General features: G+C 38.5%; 1 long non-coding RNA gene across 1 annotated transcript in view; it reads right to left on the bottom strand.

The window, feature by feature from the left end:
- The window catches only part of LOC132492427 (uncharacterized), a 43,961-nt gene extending 26,003 nt beyond the window's left edge, over window positions 1–17,958 (bottom strand). Inside the window, exon 1 of the long non-coding RNA XR_009532812.1 lies at window positions 17,854–17,958. This is a non-coding gene — a long non-coding RNA (uncharacterized LOC132492427). The remainder of the gene's footprint in view (window positions 1–17,853) is intronic.
- Window positions 17,959–18,194: the final 236 nt, after the last annotated feature.

Here is an 18,194-nt window from a genome sequence, read left to right as displayed (position 1 = left end):
TCATGATTCTATGATTTGTAATCTCCACTCTACTCTTTTTTTTTTTTTTTGCGGTATGCGGGCCTCTCACTGTTGTGGCCTCTCCCGTTGCGGAGCACAGGCTCCGGATGCGCAGGCCCAGCGGCCATGGCTCACGGGCCCAGCCGCTCCGCGGCATATGGGATCCTCCCAGACCGGGGCACGAACCCGTATCCCCTGCATCGGCAGGCGGACTCTCAACCACTGCGCCACCAGGGAGGCCCTCCACTCTACTCTTGAGCAAAGCTTTTTGATTGTTGTATTTTTCAGTTCTACTGTTCTCATTTGTTTTTATTGTTATAGCTTCTAGTTCTTTGTTTACATTTTCTATTTTTCCCATTTCTGTCAAGGAACACATAATTGCTAATTGAAGCATTTATGTGACAGCTTATTTAAAATCCTTGTCTGATCATTTCAATAGATGTTTTATCTCAGTGTTGGTGTATGTTTATTGTCTTTTCTCATTTATTCTGTGATTTTCTGGTTCTTAGTGTCATGAGTATTTTTCCATTGTATTCTAAACATTGTGAGTTATTATATGACTCTGCATCCCATTTAATTTTATTATTACATTTTAGAAGGAAATCATCCTATTTGAGGTGTAGTATGAGGACTGGGGGGTTACATACAGATTTCCATTGGGCCCTACTGACAATACCCCTGCAAAAGTGGGCATTTACATTGCCTCACTGCAGACAGATCAAGTAGAAGTTCAGCTATCCTATGGCCTTTCTGACACCTTCCCCCAAAAGTGGGAACATTAATATCATTGTGTTGCCTTTTAGTAGGAGTGGAAGTTCATCTCCCCAGTAGATTTCTTGACACAGGGGAGGGGAGAAGTGAAGTGTTTGCTGTCCTTCCTCCCACTTCATTCCTTCTTGTTGATGCCGGGTGTGGGTAGAGGGTCAGCTACGTGTTGGCCCCACTGACACCAGGGTAAGAGGAAGAGAACTGCCAACTAGCCCTGCTTGTGCCACCTCATTCTGTCTTACTGCCTCAGGATGGTTATGGGGATTCAGCACCCCACTGGGTCTCACTGACACCATGTGTTGGGGGTTAGTGGGGTGCCTACTCCCTCCAATCTGTAACATCCTATTCTTATTGATGTCAGGGAGAGACGGAGGCTAAGTCCCACCATTGGACCCCACAACTGTGTGAGGGCAGCCCAGTTAACTAGCCTGTCAGGCACAACCTTTTAAAGTCTGTTTGCTAATGGAAAGGGGTGGAGGCTCAGCTCACCACTGGACCACACTGAAACAAGCCTGGTGGGGAATCAGAGCGCTGCCTCTTCTGGAGGGCAGGAGTGGGGTGGTGTGGAAGATCAAATCCTAGCTTGGCCCAACTGAAACCACAGGACATAGGGGATGGGTGCAATATTCCACTGGCACTTGGCTCGAGTAGTGTGTATATTCCACTGGCACTTGGCTTGAGTAGTGTGTATATTATTGCCCAAATGGTCTTCTGTCTTTAGCAACCCCTTTCCTCATACTTTGGCTAGGGGGAACAGGGTTTTGTGTTTTTTTCTGAAGCTTTTTTGTCTGTTGTTCTGTTGGTGGTTATTGATTGGGGGTTCCTGTAATACCCTCTCCAGGATGTATGGGAAGCAACAGGAAACACAGGGGACTCATCACCATGTTATTCCTCAAGTCCCAAAGTCCCTAGTTAAGTCTGCCTTCTCGTTTCCACCTTTCAGCATCTTCCTATGTTTGTTTGTTGTTATGTTCAGGGTTTTAGTTTTAAGTGGGAGAACCTGGGAGAAATGGGCTACTTCATCTTCTTGGAAGCAGAGGTCTGGAGGGCTACTGATGTTAAGAAGTACTGCTGATTGTAAATTAAAATTTGATGATAAACACCTTGCCCTTTAAGAATTATTCTGCTAGATGATGTGGCTTCCCAAAGTTGCTACAATTTGATTTTCATACTTCTAAAAGTCAAGTGTTTTGCTGGAGTTGAAATTTAAAGATAAGCAAGAGATGAGGCTAAGATGATCTATGTGGTAACAGATTAAAGTTGGAAACATCAATATACGTTCATGTTTAGCTTAATATTGCTTCATATTACCTTAATACACATGGTTATGTAGAGAGATACTTATAGATATGTGCCTATACATGGGTCATGTACACACATATTATCTCTTTGCTCTGTCAGCTGAGAAGATCTAGAAGCAATGACATCCAAGCAGCAATTAGTACACCCCACACCCAGATCCTCCTGTCTAATACCGTTCTCCACTAAAAACACCTAGTTATCCTTGAAGAAATAGCTGATTCTAGGACTGGGGCAGTAAATATACAAGATTTATAGACAAGACCATCTTATAGTGTCAGAAAGTTCCAAAAAAATATATAGGATGGGGATACCTCAGAGTGGCACAAGAGCCAACTGAAAAGAGTTCACAAGGGTCAGGACTAGAGCAATTTGAGGAACAAAGTAACTAAAGTAGAATTAGATTATAACCCAAAGTATAAAATAAAAATCCATGAGTTCTTCTGATATAAATAAATAATTGGATACATAAATAAATGCAGGAGAATAGATAAATCTCCAGTGCAAAGGAATTCCAAATAGTTTATGTAGTACTCCATCTTAAGCATAACTCCCTATTCCTTAGTTGTGGGCTGAGCATATTGACTTTCTTCCAAAAAGTACAGCATGAAAATGGGAAAACAGTAATCTTACGATGGAGAAACCTGAAAAACACTACCTCAGCCTGGTGATCAAGGGCGACCTCAGCATTCATAATGCATATTGATACTTTGTACACTTGATGTGATCTGACAGAATAACCCTTCTACTCTGTGGTCTTCCTCCCCAAAACACATAATCCCAATATTCTCATGAAAAATGCATCAAACAAATTCTAGTAGTGGGTATCCTACAAAAAACTAACTACTCAAAATTGTCAAGGTCATCCAAGGAAAATATGAGAAGTTATCAAACCCAAGAGGAGCCTAAGGAAACATGGCAACTAAAGGTAATGTGATGTTTTGGATGAAATCCTGGAATAGAAAAAGGACATTAGGTAAAACCTAAGGAACTGGACTAATGGATGGACTATAATAAATGATAATGTATCAATATTTGTTAATTGATTGTAACAATGTAACATACTAATATAGGTGGATCATCATAGAGGGAAATGGGTATAGTGTATATGGAAACACTTTATACTATCTTCTCAATTTTTCTGTAAAATTAAAACACTTCTAAAAAATAAAGTCTATAAAAACATCGTGTTTCTTGTTTTATGAGTATGTGCCTGTATTTCCTAAAAAATATGTAAATTTCCTTTACCTTCCTTGATACTCATATTAAAGAAAATACTAAGTAACCCTGAAAGAATTTGTAACTCCAATTCAACAAGCAATAATTCTTGGTATTAACTTTTTGGAAGAACTCACTGAATAAATCAAAGCAAATTGTCTTTAAAGGCTGAATTTCTTTTCAGTGTTTAATCTTTTCTATGATTAATGCATACCACAAGCATGATTCTGTTTCAAAGGGCAGAAAACGTTGATTGTAGGCAATGTCTAAAGTACAGTGAAATATTAACGCCTGATGCTATAACAACTTTAATGTATTTAATGTTTTCAAAATGATGAATTGTTATTTCAGTCAACAAAGTATTCACTTTTATACATTTCCTACCCACCTTTTCCGAAAACACCCACAAGAAATGATACTATCATCTGACATTAGGTTCATCAAGTTAAATTAGCGTTTTTGGTAGCTGTGGTTGCCAATGGTACTGGAATGTGTGATACTTTTACAAATCCTCTCCATGGCAAAATCTGATCTTCACAAGGTAAATCACAGTAGGTGCCTAAAGCCAAATGACATATAGGTTTGTAGCTAGATTACCAAGCATTTTACTTAGAGGCACAATAGAATGTAGAAAAGGCCATTTCTCTTTCTGTCTTTTTCTGCTCAAAGGTCACTCACCATCTTACTTTTTACCAGCCATCTCAGAAGTTTTCCACAAAATTAGACTATATAATGTAACTTAATGGGAATGTAGCTCAACATTCTGTTTTAGTACAGCTAATCTCACATTATTTTATTGGTGCTAAATATGTAAATCATCAGCAAATTTTTGTACTTAACTTTTCTTTCGATGTGGACCACTTTTTAAAGTCTTTTTTGAATTTGTTACAATACTCCTTCTGTTTTATGTTTTGGTATTTTGGCTGCGAGGCATGTGGGATCATAGCTCCCCGACTAGGGATTGAACACACACCCCCTGCATTGGAAGGCGAAGTCTTAACCACTGGACTGCCAGGGAAGTCCCTGTACTAAACTTTTAAAAATAATTAAAATAAGCTATTCAACACATTTTCCCTTAAAAAAAAAACACGCAATTCTTCTTAGGCTGGCCCTGGGCACATATGTGACTTTGTCATTTTTTCCATGGACTATTTTCTTATCTGTTCTACTGTGTCACATTTGTTCTACCTTCTCAAAAAGAAGCATTTAAAAATTCATCTATGCATTCATGCATTCGTACATTTATTAAATAAATCTATTGAACACCTACAGACGGCACAGAAAAAAAAGGCAGAAAACTAATCTGGGTTGCACAGAAAGTAATGAACTCAGTTAAAATTTTTGGTGAAAACAGGTGTTAATCTACTGGAAATTACGTTTCATTATGGGGACTCACAGACTCAAGGAAAATCAAGACCTAAATAATAATAAAGTGATAAAAGCACTAGCCATTTACTGAGTGCCTGCTTGTACCTGACTCTGAAACTCTAAAATCATTACGGATGTTTTGAGGATTGTCTGATATGATTATCATGTCCATTTTACAGATGAAAATAACAAGGTTCAGAGACATTAGGTTACTTGCCTAAAGTGAAGTGGCCCAGAAACTACAGAACTGGAAATTGAACCTTAGACTTCATAATGCCAAAGTCTGTGCTTTTAATCACAGTGTGTGTGTGTGTGAGAGAGAGAGAGAGAGAGACAGAGAGAGAGACAGAGAGAAAGAGAGAGAGAGAGAGAGAGAGAGAGAGAGAGAGAGAGAGAGAGAGAGAATGTGTTTAATAGAGAACTTCTGAGAAATGGCAAGAAAACTGCCAGGTATCCATAAAACAATAATTTAGGAGCTTCTTACTATACAGGTAATTGTTAATCATATGGCTGGATTAAGCATCTCTCACTTTTGAACTAAGAAATGAAAAGCTTCCAGAAGTTGAGTCTAAATTTTACACTTACATAAGATACTTCATACAGAATGCTCAAGTATAATAACTAAAGAGCTCTGAAAATACTGGAAGCATTCATATTAGTATGGTTTCATATTGTGGATAATAGAGGATTTAAGAAATTGGCAGAGGCAACTGCAGACTCATTTGTTATCATTTCTGTGAATAACTGAATAAAATGCCAAAAATGAAAAAAGAATGGCTAGCAATTTTAGGTAGTTTGCTTAATCTCCATACTAGGAAAGACTGAGCAAAAAAAAAAAAATTCTCGAAATTTTATTTTGAAAGCACCTACAAGTGTATATGGTCTTTTTAAACCAAATAACTTGGAATTATGAACTGTCAAATAAGTCTAATCTTCTCTGATGATAAAATTGCTGACTTTATTTGAAACTATGAAATGAAAAATGAGGTAATAATCAGAAATTCTTAAGAAAAGGAGTAGAAAAAACAAAATTATAAGAGTTATGTTAAAAAATATTTTGAAACAAACATAAAATCCCCATTACTGGTACAGAGCTTTTAAAACCTTATTTTGGTTTTAAGTTTTAATAAATATTTATATGTTTACATAATTACTGTCATAAGGAAGACACAACTGTAGGTCAGCTTTCTTCATTCTTTCTTTATTAAGCATTATTCTATTCTGCTCCATCATCTTGTAATTATACTATAGTAACTGTGTAATTTTCTACTACTAAGTGGATATAATTTCCTAAACTGTTTTCCTATTGTTACCAATTAAAGGTGTTTCTAATTTTTTGTTATTGCAAATGACATGACAATGAGCATCTTTATATAATAATTTTCTGGATTATAAAGTATTTATTGGCATAAGCTTCCAGAATTAGAATTCATGTGTAAAAAGCTATTAACATTTTTATCTTGCTAGACATTGCCAAATTACTTGTCAAAAGATGGAACCAAATTATATTGCAAACATCTTTGCCAACAGAAGACATTATATAAAATTTTTCATTTTGCTAAATTAATAAGTTGGAAACCTATGTTCCATTTCTTTGAATTCTTTGATAACAGAGTGCTGCTGGAGGCTGGGAGGGCAGCCATGTCCATGAAGGCTCCCCAGAGTTGGAGCGGGGAAGTGGAAAAAGGTAAAAAAAAATACTAATTGTATTTTCCCTCAATTGTTATCTCTCAGTCTCTTCTGCCTCTGTGTAACTTATATCCAGGTAGCTGGAGAAAAATCATGTGGCAGGGCAAATTGGTATTCCAATAAATTAATAATCACCAGCTTCAAATGGATTTTCAAGACTGGAAATAGTGCTCTGACTTATAGTACGTTCTTTCTAATTCTCCTTAAGGACTATTTTCTGAGAAGCTTTACCTGCCCTCCTCAAATGTTCCTCCATCCTCTCTACTCCCTCCATTCTGAGCCGGTGAGGTGCTTCATAACTCATTAAGAACACAGAAGTCAGTAAATAGTCCACTGCCAAATCCATTAATTCATTAGCATTTGCATTGATCTTTGTATTCCCTTTTACTACAGGAGTGAAAGTTAAAAGGCCATGTGCACTACAGATAGCATTTCATTTCCTCTCATCTTCTCAAGTATTTCACAGCACTGCATTTTCTACAGCCCATCTACTCCTTATGAATGATTCTTGCCAAAATTCAACCTCATTCTAGACTAGTAACTCCAACTTAAAATGTTAAAAACTATATGTGTAACATGAAAGCCTCCCTCCTCCCCTAATCCCTGCATATCTTCTTTAGCCAATTCATGTCTGAGCTTTTCAAAATTGTTATCTTCATATATTGTTTCCATTTCCTCACGTCCCATTTACTCTATAAGTTACATCCATCTGACTTCTCTCACCGTAATCTCTTTGCCCACTGTCCTGAAATTTTACTTATGGAGGTCACCAGCGATCTCCATGTCAGTATAGCCAACGAATAGTTTTTGTCCTATTTCTAGGCTTTTTCCTTCTTAAAAAGAAAAAGAAAAACAAAAACCGTTTTTTTTCTTCTATGCTTTTACACTCTCATCATCTTCTGTCTTGGTATATTTTACTGGCTTTCTGTGTTTAATCTGATTTCTAATATTCTATTAGTTTCCTTTATCTTGAGTGGAATAAACCAGTATATGAAGGATTATTCTCAACAGTTAGTTCTCATAATAACAGTACTAGTAGCAGCAGTCAATACTCTGTAATGCTTATCATGTGCCAGACACTATTCTAAGACACTGTTTAAATACATATATATAGACACACACAAATATATATGAGGTTTTCCTCCTCATAGGCCTATGAAATAAGCCTATTATTATACCCATGTTACAAATGAGAAAACTGAGGCAATGAGAGGCCAAGGTCCCATGATCAGTACATGGTGAAGCCCCGCCTGAGTTGATGCTGGAACTTTAGAGTAGACAGGATAAATAATGTCTCACAGATTGGCCTTAAAAGTGAGCAACATTTAATTAATGACTTGTGAAGTATCAGAAAAAAATGGAACATTTTAAATTGAATGGGAACTACTGAGTCATGTATCAGTAACTAAGAATGACTCTTATTGAATGAAATTATTTTTCATTATTCTTTTGAAAGAAGAATATTCTTGTGTAAGTGTTTCACAGTTGTTTTTTCATTCACATATTTATTCATTTATTGGACCCACATTTCCTACACACCTTCTATGTGCCAGTGTCTGCTGCCAGCTGTTTTGCAAAATCAGAAGAAAAGGAAAGGTAATTCCTTTTCACCATTGCCTCAGCCAGTATTTCTTCTGTAATTAAAATTGAAAGCTTTCCCCAACAGGTTCTCAGAGGCTCTCCCAGAGAAACAGATTTCTCTTTTCCTGTATAATTAAGCACAAATTGTAAGGTGCAGGGCTTGGCCATAGAGGGATGGATGATGGTCAGAGGTGTTCCGTGCAAGGCTGGGGGACGCTTTTGTGTTTGGTTAGCTGTTAGGAAATGCTAATTTCCTTTTCTCTTGCCATTAGGCACTAATTCCCTGCTGTGCCAGAATTTTTTTGCAGGCTGGGGCCAGAAAGGTGAAGGGAGCTGTACAGCACAAATGCCACAGAATCACCTGCACCAGGAAACTGCTGCTGGGCCAGGAAGGTGATTGTTCACCCAGCGTTTGTGCCAACAATGTACCTCACAACTCCTTTTCTTCTCGTCCTTGGGAGCAGGCCTAAGAGTAGGTACTAAATTCGGTCTCTGACTGTCTCAGGTCGCTAAGCGTGTACCCTACACACGAGGTTCCAATAGCAATTAAGCATCTAATCAAAATCTCCTAGCTCAGGAACAAAAGCCAAGGCTTAACTCTTTCCTGGGCTGCTGACTGCAAGGAGATCCGTGTTGCCTGCCCGTCAGAGCCACGTGTCTGCGTCCCCACATCTACTGCTCTGAAGGGGAGACAGCCCACAGCAAGCTCCCAAGCCCTACAGCACAGATACCCTGAAAGCTCGGGGAGGCCAATGTGTGTTCCTTCTGCTTCTCACAAACACAAGGCAAAACGGGCTGCACCCACATCACCCTAACACCTCTGCCTCTGCAGGTCTCATCCCAGAAACGCCCTTTCCTTTTAAAGAACCAGGTGGCCAGAACTGTGACCACAGATGACAATTTTTCTGCCATTTTATTTTAGCCCTATGCAAAGAGCCTCTAGCGTGGCCCTATGACTCTGTTCGCCTGGTGTTGACACCTTGTATGATCACCACCTCCCTCTGAGCATAGACAGGACCTGTGACTTTTTTCTAAACAATTGAGTATGGCAAAGGTGAAGGGGTTTGGCAGATGTTATAAAGGTCCCAAGTCAAAAGGGTAAATCAAAAAGGAGATTATCCTGTGTGGCCTTAATCAGGTGAAAGCTCATAAAAGAGGCACCGGGCCTTCTACAGGCCAGAGACCCTCCTTGCTGGCTGAAGCAAGCAGCCACACCGAAGAAGCCCACAGGGAGGAACTGCATTGCCTCTAGGATCTGGGGTGGCCTCCAGTGACAATCAGCAAAAAGCTGGGGACCTCAGTCTTGGAGCAACCAGGATATGAATTCTGCCAACGACCTGAATGAGCATGGAAGTGCATTCCCCCCCAGGCTGATGTCCACATGAAAATGTGGTCCACCCAACACGTTTATCAGAGCCTGGTGAGACCCCAAGCAGAGGACCCAGTGCCTGGACTCCTGACCCATAAAACCTGGGTTGTTTTAAGCCACTCATTTGTTACTCAGCAAACAGAGAACTAATACAATTCCTAAGCATTCAGATCCTACATTTTTAAATGACTGGTGACTCAGCTGTATTGCAGCCATGGTCTTCATCATTAATATCTTCAAATCACCAGCCAATTAATATATTCCTTCTATGCATTGCCCCTTGGGTCCATGGTGCATATTTTTTGAGACCATTGAGCTCTTGAGATCTTCTGTCAATCATTTCTCATTTCTTCTCAACCTTGCCTTTTTAGTCACTGAGAGCCCATATTGCAAAGAAAGATCTTAAAGTGAGTAGAAAACTACATTAAACAAAAAGATATGGATCCTATGCTTGACACACAAATATTACAAAAATATATTCTTTTTCTTTTAATCAAGCTTTCACATGCACAAAGAGAAAATCATATTTTATTCCTGCTTGTCTTAAGCCTCATGAAGCCTTCAGTTCATAAACTTCTAGAAAACTTTCAAAGTTCTCAACAAATATGTTTTGTAGTTCAGATCATCTTAGAAATCAACTGCCATATACCAATAGGATTTTTTCCCCATGGAGTTTGACAAGCTGAACCTATTTATATGGAAGAGCGGGCCAAGAAAGGCTAGGATACGTCTAAAGACTCCAAACGCCAGATATGAAGAATTATTATAAAGTGATACTTTATAGTATATTATAAAGTATGATGTTGGCACAATGATTTAAAAAATAATAAACCAACAGAATAAAAAGAGGTGCCCAACACAGGCCCATGCATGTATTGAAATCTGATATATGGAAGATGGGACATTACAAATCAGAGGGGAACAATGTTCTATATACTGAATGGTACCCCATGATAGGTTCCCAATATAGGGGTGGGGGATAAATAAAACGGAAGAAATCATCATTTAGGAATTTAGTTAACTACCAAACAATGAAAAGAAAAAGAGGTAAAAGAAAAGGTATAAGCCAGTATTTTTAAACTATAACACAGTAAACAGTTATATAAATCATGTTATTCATTGTGTTTTGCAATCATTTATCATTTTAAAACAATCTAGGGTTAAGAGAGGCTGACTGACCTTTTAAAATATATTAATTACTGCCTATGATTCAGCTCTTAAAAATATATGCTGCATTTGTGATTGAGAAAGGGGATTCATTTTAAAAAATAGCTTTAACATGCCTTTGGCCTAACAAAAGCCAAACATGGGATGTATTTCAAAATCATAGGATTATGAAGATTGGATGCGAGCATGATGAAACAAGATTGGTCATGAATTGATAAGTACTAAAGCAAAATAATGGGCATCTAGGGATTTAGTATGTATGCGTGTGTTTGACATTTTCCATAACTAAGAAAGTATTTTAAAAAAGGAAAGAAAAAGAGTGTTTGGTAAAGCATCTCAAGTAAGAAAGTTAAACAATAAGTCCCCTACATACAAATGAGTTCCATTCCGAGAACGCGTTCCTTAAGTCCAAATTGTTTGCAAATCCAACAAAGTTAGCCTAGGTACCCAACTAACAACTCGGCTATATAGTACGGAACTGAAATAGGTTTATAATACTTTTCACACAAATAATACATACAAAACAAACAGAAAAAATAAAGAAAACATTTTTAATCTTACAGTACAGTACTCTGAAAAGTACAGTAGTACCAGCTACTTTACCTATGCTTTTACGCTTGCTTCTGGACATCCTGGGCTTGAAATAAGATACTGTATTACTGTCCTCTATACAGTTCTGTAAACTACACAAAAGCACAACCACTCGTAGAAGATGCATGCACGTGACAATTTACCCCAGACACTTGAACTTACGTGATTGGACATGCGAATGCATGTTTGCATCTTTGAAAGTTCACAACTTGAAGGTTTGTATGTAGGGGACTTACTGTACAGAACTTGTGTGCTATTATTTTAAGAAAACACACATGTATATATGTGCATATATATGTGTATATATATATATATATAGGCATAATAAAATGTGCATAAAAAGTTATGTTATATATATATATACACACACACACATATATATACGCATATATACATAACTAACATAACTTTTGGGGGCAGGCAAGTCTACATTCTTACACAGTCATGTTACAGGTGAGGATCCTGATCTCTCCTGGGTGGTTATCTTCTGTTTGCCCTCCCAGGTCCCCTCTCCACCCTTCTCTGGTGAACTGGAAGGGTGAGGTTGACAGGATCCCAGCCCCTGAGACTTCTAGCTGGGTCTGGGCCATGGAGAGCATCAGAGAGATGTGAGGGAGGGAGGAGGAAAGTGAAGGCAGGGGATTTGTTTCCCTGGCTTTCTCCCTGCTAGATAGCCTCCAAGTGGGCTAACTATGACCTTTTACTGAAGGTTACCGTACCTCTCAAGAAGACCAATTCTCCAGGGGTCCTTTTTCTGCTGGGGTCCTGAAACTGATCCCTCTCTTCTTCCCTTTGGACATAGAGATTGTCTCAGTTCAGCTGCTCCTAGCCCCAGATTCCTGCACAATCCCTCCTATGGGGCTGTACTCACACCCTTGTAACAGTTTTGTGTGCCATCTGTTATCTATTAGGACCCTAATTAGCACCCTCTTCATTAAACAATAGATGGTACACAGTTATTATGAATAGAGATGGGGAGATTATTATTCTCTACATTTGCAAATCTTTCCAGTATTGCAGTTATGTCCTAGGTGATTCCCAAACGGGACACAGCAGACATAGGAATAAAGGAAAAGAGAGATGTGCAATTGGGGGGTATCAACTAGATACTTACTGGTCCACAAACCAGTTCCTTTTGCTAATAGACATGGAGGCAACTGAGAAGACAGTCCTTTCTCTGAAAAGCCCCAATTGTGAGAGCAATTCAGCTCTTCTAACTTTCCCTATATCTGAACCTAGACTCAGTGCTATAGGACTATTAGAGCACATCAAATATTGCACTATAGTTACCTGGATACATGTATTTATCTCCTCCAGTAGGCTGTGAGCAATTCAGGGAAAAGAGTCCGTCTCATTCAACTTTATATCCTTGCCATCTAGCACAGTGTCTGGCATATAACAGACACAGTAAATGTTAATTGAATGAATAAATGCCTGCTTGAATAAATGAATGCCAGTGGGGCCAGTGTGTTCCATAGCAGGGCTCTAAACAGAGGCTCTTCTCACCTTCCAGTCGCCATCTGGCTTCCAAAAGCAGCACCAAATCCAAATGTGACCTTGGTACCATGGAATAAAGAATCTTTCTCATCTGAATCACTCTGGCTACATCTGCCTGGCTACAGTCAACATAAGGTCTTGAGGCTGAGACACACCTTCATTTGTTAAAAGGGGGAGGGGAGCAGATGGCAAATGAAGGTACTAAAGCTCATTAATTCCTAATGGAGTTGTCCTCCTGGACGTAATTAGAACAACAAGAAGAGCCAAAGGAGGAGGGTTTGGGAAATAAAGTAGGCAGCTGCAAGAGGTTTATGAACGGTATAAACCCTCAGGGAGCTTTCCATTAGAGAGAATAATAATGTCCACTCTTCACAATGGCATAGTTCTCCTCAACCAGCAAAACACATCTGCATACATTATTTCAATAGCGTCTCAGGAAATGATTGTAAGACACAGAGGAGAGTTTTATTTTTCCAATTGTGTACATTTAAAAAGTTAAACTTCTCCTCAGAGAAGTTAAGCCACCTGCCCTGAGTAACATGGCTAGAAAGTTATAGAATAAGGATGGATTTCAAACATTCTGACACTGAATTTGGTCTCCATCCGTTCCATGGCTATAAATGGAGAGAGTGACCTTCAGACCAATTCTAAAAAGCATGTGACACTCCACCCAGCCCAGCTATTCCACAGCATGCTCTTTTCTTCCATGCCCACTACCAATCACTTAAAGACAACCAGTTGCCTTCTATTTTTGATTGGCAAGTGGGACACAGAAGTTCTTATGAGCCTAGAGTTTTTATTTCCTTATGTCCCCATGGAAGACCTCAAGCCAAGAGAGAAGGGAACTCTTCCTATTAGACCTGGTTAACTGACTCCATTTCTTCCCACTGTTCCCAACACAAAATAAATTTATTCAAATATGTAGTTGCATTGAAATTGAGAATTACATATTGTACTTTGATCTTATAGGAAGTGTGCAGCATAAATCAGATATCAGCATTAAATGCAGAGACTTTATAACTAAGGGCTTGCTAGTAAGCCTGGGTTTTCATACTCAGGTCAGTCTACCCAAAAAGAAGTACGTTACTTGAAAATTGACTCTTTGCATTAAAGTAAACTTGCCCCTTAAAGTCTTCTTCTTCCTCTCTCAAAGACACACAGCTGACTTAGTTCAGAAGCAAGCTGAAAAGAGTAAGGAAGATGTTCTATTTAACCAGCATCAATTGCTTATAACTATCCTGTTCTCAGCATCTTTTCCCCCCAAGGAAGCATTCAGCCAACATTTTTATTGGACTGATGCCCAGATTGCTCCATTAATTCATGCAACTACCTTTGTTGGAGTGCTCCAGGCATTATTACTCATGAATCCTACAGAGCACAAATATATCTCTAGAAATACTGTCATTTGTACTACATATGACCTTAAAGCATCTTCATAAATTAGACCTTCAAAGCAAACTAGAGAGCACTGAAGTCTTTTGCTATGTTAGTCATCTTAGTTTCACTAGACCCATTGTCTTTTCTTTACATATGCAATGTGACTAAGTTGGTTTTACTGATCTGGGTCCTTCAGATTCATCAACTTTATCTTAAAGTGTATAAGATATATGATCTTTAAATCTGTAATGGTATCTTTCTGCTCTGTGGGTTTCATTGGTTCAAACCTATCTTCCAATTATGTCTTCCTGAGATGTATTCTAGCTATGATGGGGGCTTCTAGGCTGTGGTTTATTTCTGGTACTGTATCTATTAAGTAATCAAACCAGAAAAACAACAAAAATTGTGCTTTGGCTTCATATACATTAGACCATTTAACATGAAACCTGTCCATTTTCAGAGATTTGGGCAACAAATATAGTCACTTAATTATTAAATTAGTTACCTTATCCTAAACAATTGTCAGTAGCCCACCATGGTAATAAGAAAGTTCTTTCTCAAAATAATTACCATTTGATTTCCAATTGCTTATAAAACGAGCACTGTTTTCTACCCCAAATTTCCATGAAATCTTTTAATAAATATTCTTGTTTCATATTAGGAGTTTAAATGAATAAAGCATTATTCACATAAAAGAAATAAGTACTTTGATCTACTACATTATTTTCAAAAGGAAAGTAGAACCACAATGTATGATGATATCCTGAACATGATCTGGGACACAAAAAAATCAGTATTATCTGTGAAACCCTGAGCAAAATTTCTCTCCTTTGCGGACAGAAAGCAACAATGTCATTCAGTTATTTACATATGGCCCAGATACTAATGAGGAACTGTTTCCTGCTTTCTGTGAAGGAAAAGTGAAGTATGAATAAATATCACTGGGGTCATTAGCACCTGCACACACAGGTAACTGGTGGCTTGCAACAAAAGAGTGTCAGAAGCAAAATGGATCTGTAGCAGGAAAATCTGTCTTAAGGCATGATTGGGGGTAAAAGACTAACTGTGGATAAATATTTGTGGTGCCTGGCAAAGCTCTCCAAGTTCCAAGATGACGAAAGAACTTTCACACATATATGGAACTTTCCATGAGAGTTCTAGAGCCTTTCAACCTCAGAATATATCTGGCCTATCCTCTTTTCAAAAGGTAAACTGACAGGATCTTGGAGAAATGGGAGTTGAACCTACTCTTAGAGATCTTCAGAGAAGAGGAATTTCAGCTTCCTGGCTTAACTATGTTGCTTCTATCTAGTTTATTTTACATGGCACACTTATCATGCTTAAAAATCAGCCCAAGTCCACCTGTTATTTTTTTTTTAGCAGCATTCACTCATTTATTCAATAAGTATATACTGAGCACCTCTTATAGTCCAGGCACAACTTTACTAGCTGGGATTCAAGAGAGAACAAAAGAGACCATAATTCTTCCTCTTGTCGTCTTTATTATTCTAGCAATAAACTGTTCAATTCCCAGTAACATCCTTATTTCTTGTATGAAATTGGGTCAACTTCTTTGACCAAAGCTAGTTTTGTTAGAATTTAATTCCTTTAACAAAAAATTCAGCGACATGAAAACCAACATTAGTTTTGTACTCACAATTTGACAGCATTTGGGGCTGGTTCTTTTTTATTATTTGTCATTCTCATGTTTCCTAGAGGTGTACTCTGAACTGAAGAACAGTTTCCCTCCATCCTGGAAGGATACCAGTTCAACCACATACACATCCCTGAGGGACACAGGCGGAATGTAAAGAAAGAGGGGGCCTAGCCAGCCATATGGCCCATTCAACATTGGGGAAAAATGGAATTGCCTTTACATCAAGTTTCCTAGGGAGGATATAGGGAAAGCTTGTACAGAATTACTACTCCAGCTAATCTGTAACTCTTGCTACTACTACCATTGTCCTTTGACCTCACATACATTAGAATACTTGGTCCTCACAGCAACTCCATGAGGAACAGATGAGAAAACAGGCTGGCAAAGGTAAGTGACTTGTCTACAATTAACAGCTCTGACAAATGGCGGTGCTGAAATTCAAACTTATTTCAGGGGTCCGTCTCATGAAAAACCCATGATGTTAGTTATCTAATAAAACCATAGAAAGGGAGGAAAACCTAGGCAGAACACTCTATGACATAAATCACAGCAAGAACCTTTCTGACCCACCTCCTAGACAAATGGAAATAAAAACAAAAATAAACAAATGAGACCTAATGAAACTTAAAAGCTTTTGCACAGCAAAGGAAACCATAAACAAGATGAAAAGACAACCCTCAGAATGGGAGAAAATATTTGCAAAATATTTGCAAATATTTGAAGCAACTGACAAAGGATTAATCTCCAAAGTTTACAAGCAGCTCATGCAGCTCAATATCAAAAAAACAACCCCATCCAAAAATGAGAAGACCTAAATAGACATTTCTCCAAAGAAGATATACAGATTGCCAACAAACACATGAAAGGATGCTCAACATCACTAATCATTAGAGAAATGCAAATCAAAACTACAATGACGGATCACCTCACACCAGTCAGAGGGGCCATCATCAAAAAATCTAGAAACAAGAAATGCTGGAGGGCTTCCATGGTGGCGCAGTGGTTGAGAGTCCGCCTGCCGGTGCAGGGGACGCGGGTTCGTGCCCCGATCCCGGAGGATCCCACATGCCGCGGAGCGGCTGGGCCCGCGAGCCATGGCCGCGGGGCCTGTGTGTCCGGAGCCTGTGCTCCGCAACGGGAGAGGCCGCAGCGGTGAGAGGCCCGCGTACAGCAAAAAAAAAAAAAAAAAAAAAAAAAAAAAAAAAAAAAAAAAAAAAAAAGAAATGCTGGAGAGGGTGTGGAGAAAAGGGAATCTTCTTGCACTGTTGGTGGGAATGTAAATTGATACAGCCACTATGGAGAACAGTATGGAGATTCCTTAAAAAACTAAAAATAGAACTACCATATGGCCCAGCAATCCCACTACTGGGCATATACCCTGAGAAAACCATAATTCAAAAAGAGTCATGTACCACAATGTTCATTGCAGCTCTATTTACAATAGCCAGGACATGGAAGTGACCTAAGTGTCCATCGACAGATGAGTGGATAAAGAAGATGTGGCACATATATACAATGGAATATTACTCAGCCATAAAAAGAAACGAAATTGAGTTATTTGTAGTGAGGTGGATGGATCTAGAGTCTGTCATACAGAGTGAAGTAAGTCAGAAAGAGAAAAAACAAATACCATATGCTAACACATATATATGGAATCTAAAAAAAAAAAAAAGGTTCTGAAAAACCTAGGAGCAGGACAGGAATAAAGACACAGACGTAGAGAATGGACTTGAGGACACAGGGAGGGAGAAGGGTAAGCTGGGTGAAGTGAGAGTGTGGCATGGACATATATACACTATCAAATGTCAAATAGATAGCTAGTGGGAAGCAGCCACATAGCACAGGGAGATCAGCTCAGTGCTTTGTGACCACCTAGAGGGGTGGGGAAGGGAGGGTGGGAGGGAGACGCAAGAGGGAGGAGATATGGGGATATATGTGTATGTATAGCTGATTCACTTTGTTATAGAGCAGAAACTAGCACACCACTGTGAAGTAATTATACTCCAATAAAGTTGTTAAAAAAAACATAGAAACGAATTAAACTTTAACCATCATTATTTCATCCTATAGAATGACATAACCCAAGAGAAAAAGATAGAGGTGTTGAATATCACTCATGCATTTTCAGTTCCTTCTGTGAATCTTAGCTACTGTAATAAAAGCATTGTTTTGAGCATTGTTTTATATGCATCCTCATATAAGACCACACATGCCTGTATCGATTAAAATTTAAAAGAAACAAATATTAACTGCAGATATCTAGTTCACTTACCTTGAACAAAGTAGCTTCAGGTGCTTCCACTTTTGAAGCTGGATAAATATCAGACAGGAACGAAGTTCACTTTAGTTTGGTCCAGGAAGAAAAAAGATTCACAGCTCTGAGAATAAAGAAAGAATCAGACCTTGTCAGGGCATTTGGTTCTAATTAACTAGTGACAAAATGGTTCTACACTGCAACTATGTAAAAGTGGCTGAGTTATTTGAGCTAGGAAAGGTCAAAAACAATGATTATGATCAAGATATTATTATTGCATATACTTTTGATTATTGGGAGTGAATCTTCCTCTCTCTTTTCCTCATTAAAATTTTATGGTTTATCAATTTAAAGTTAAG

Source organism: Mesoplodon densirostris, chromosome 6 (genome assembly GCF_025265405.1).
Source record: "Mesoplodon densirostris isolate mMesDen1 chromosome 6, mMesDen1 primary haplotype, whole genome shotgun sequence".
NCBI lineage: Eukaryota > Metazoa > Chordata > Mammalia > Artiodactyla > Ziphiidae > Mesoplodon > Mesoplodon densirostris.
Note: the sequence above shows the minus strand (reverse complement) of the source record. Positions and strands in the feature narration are given on the sequence as shown.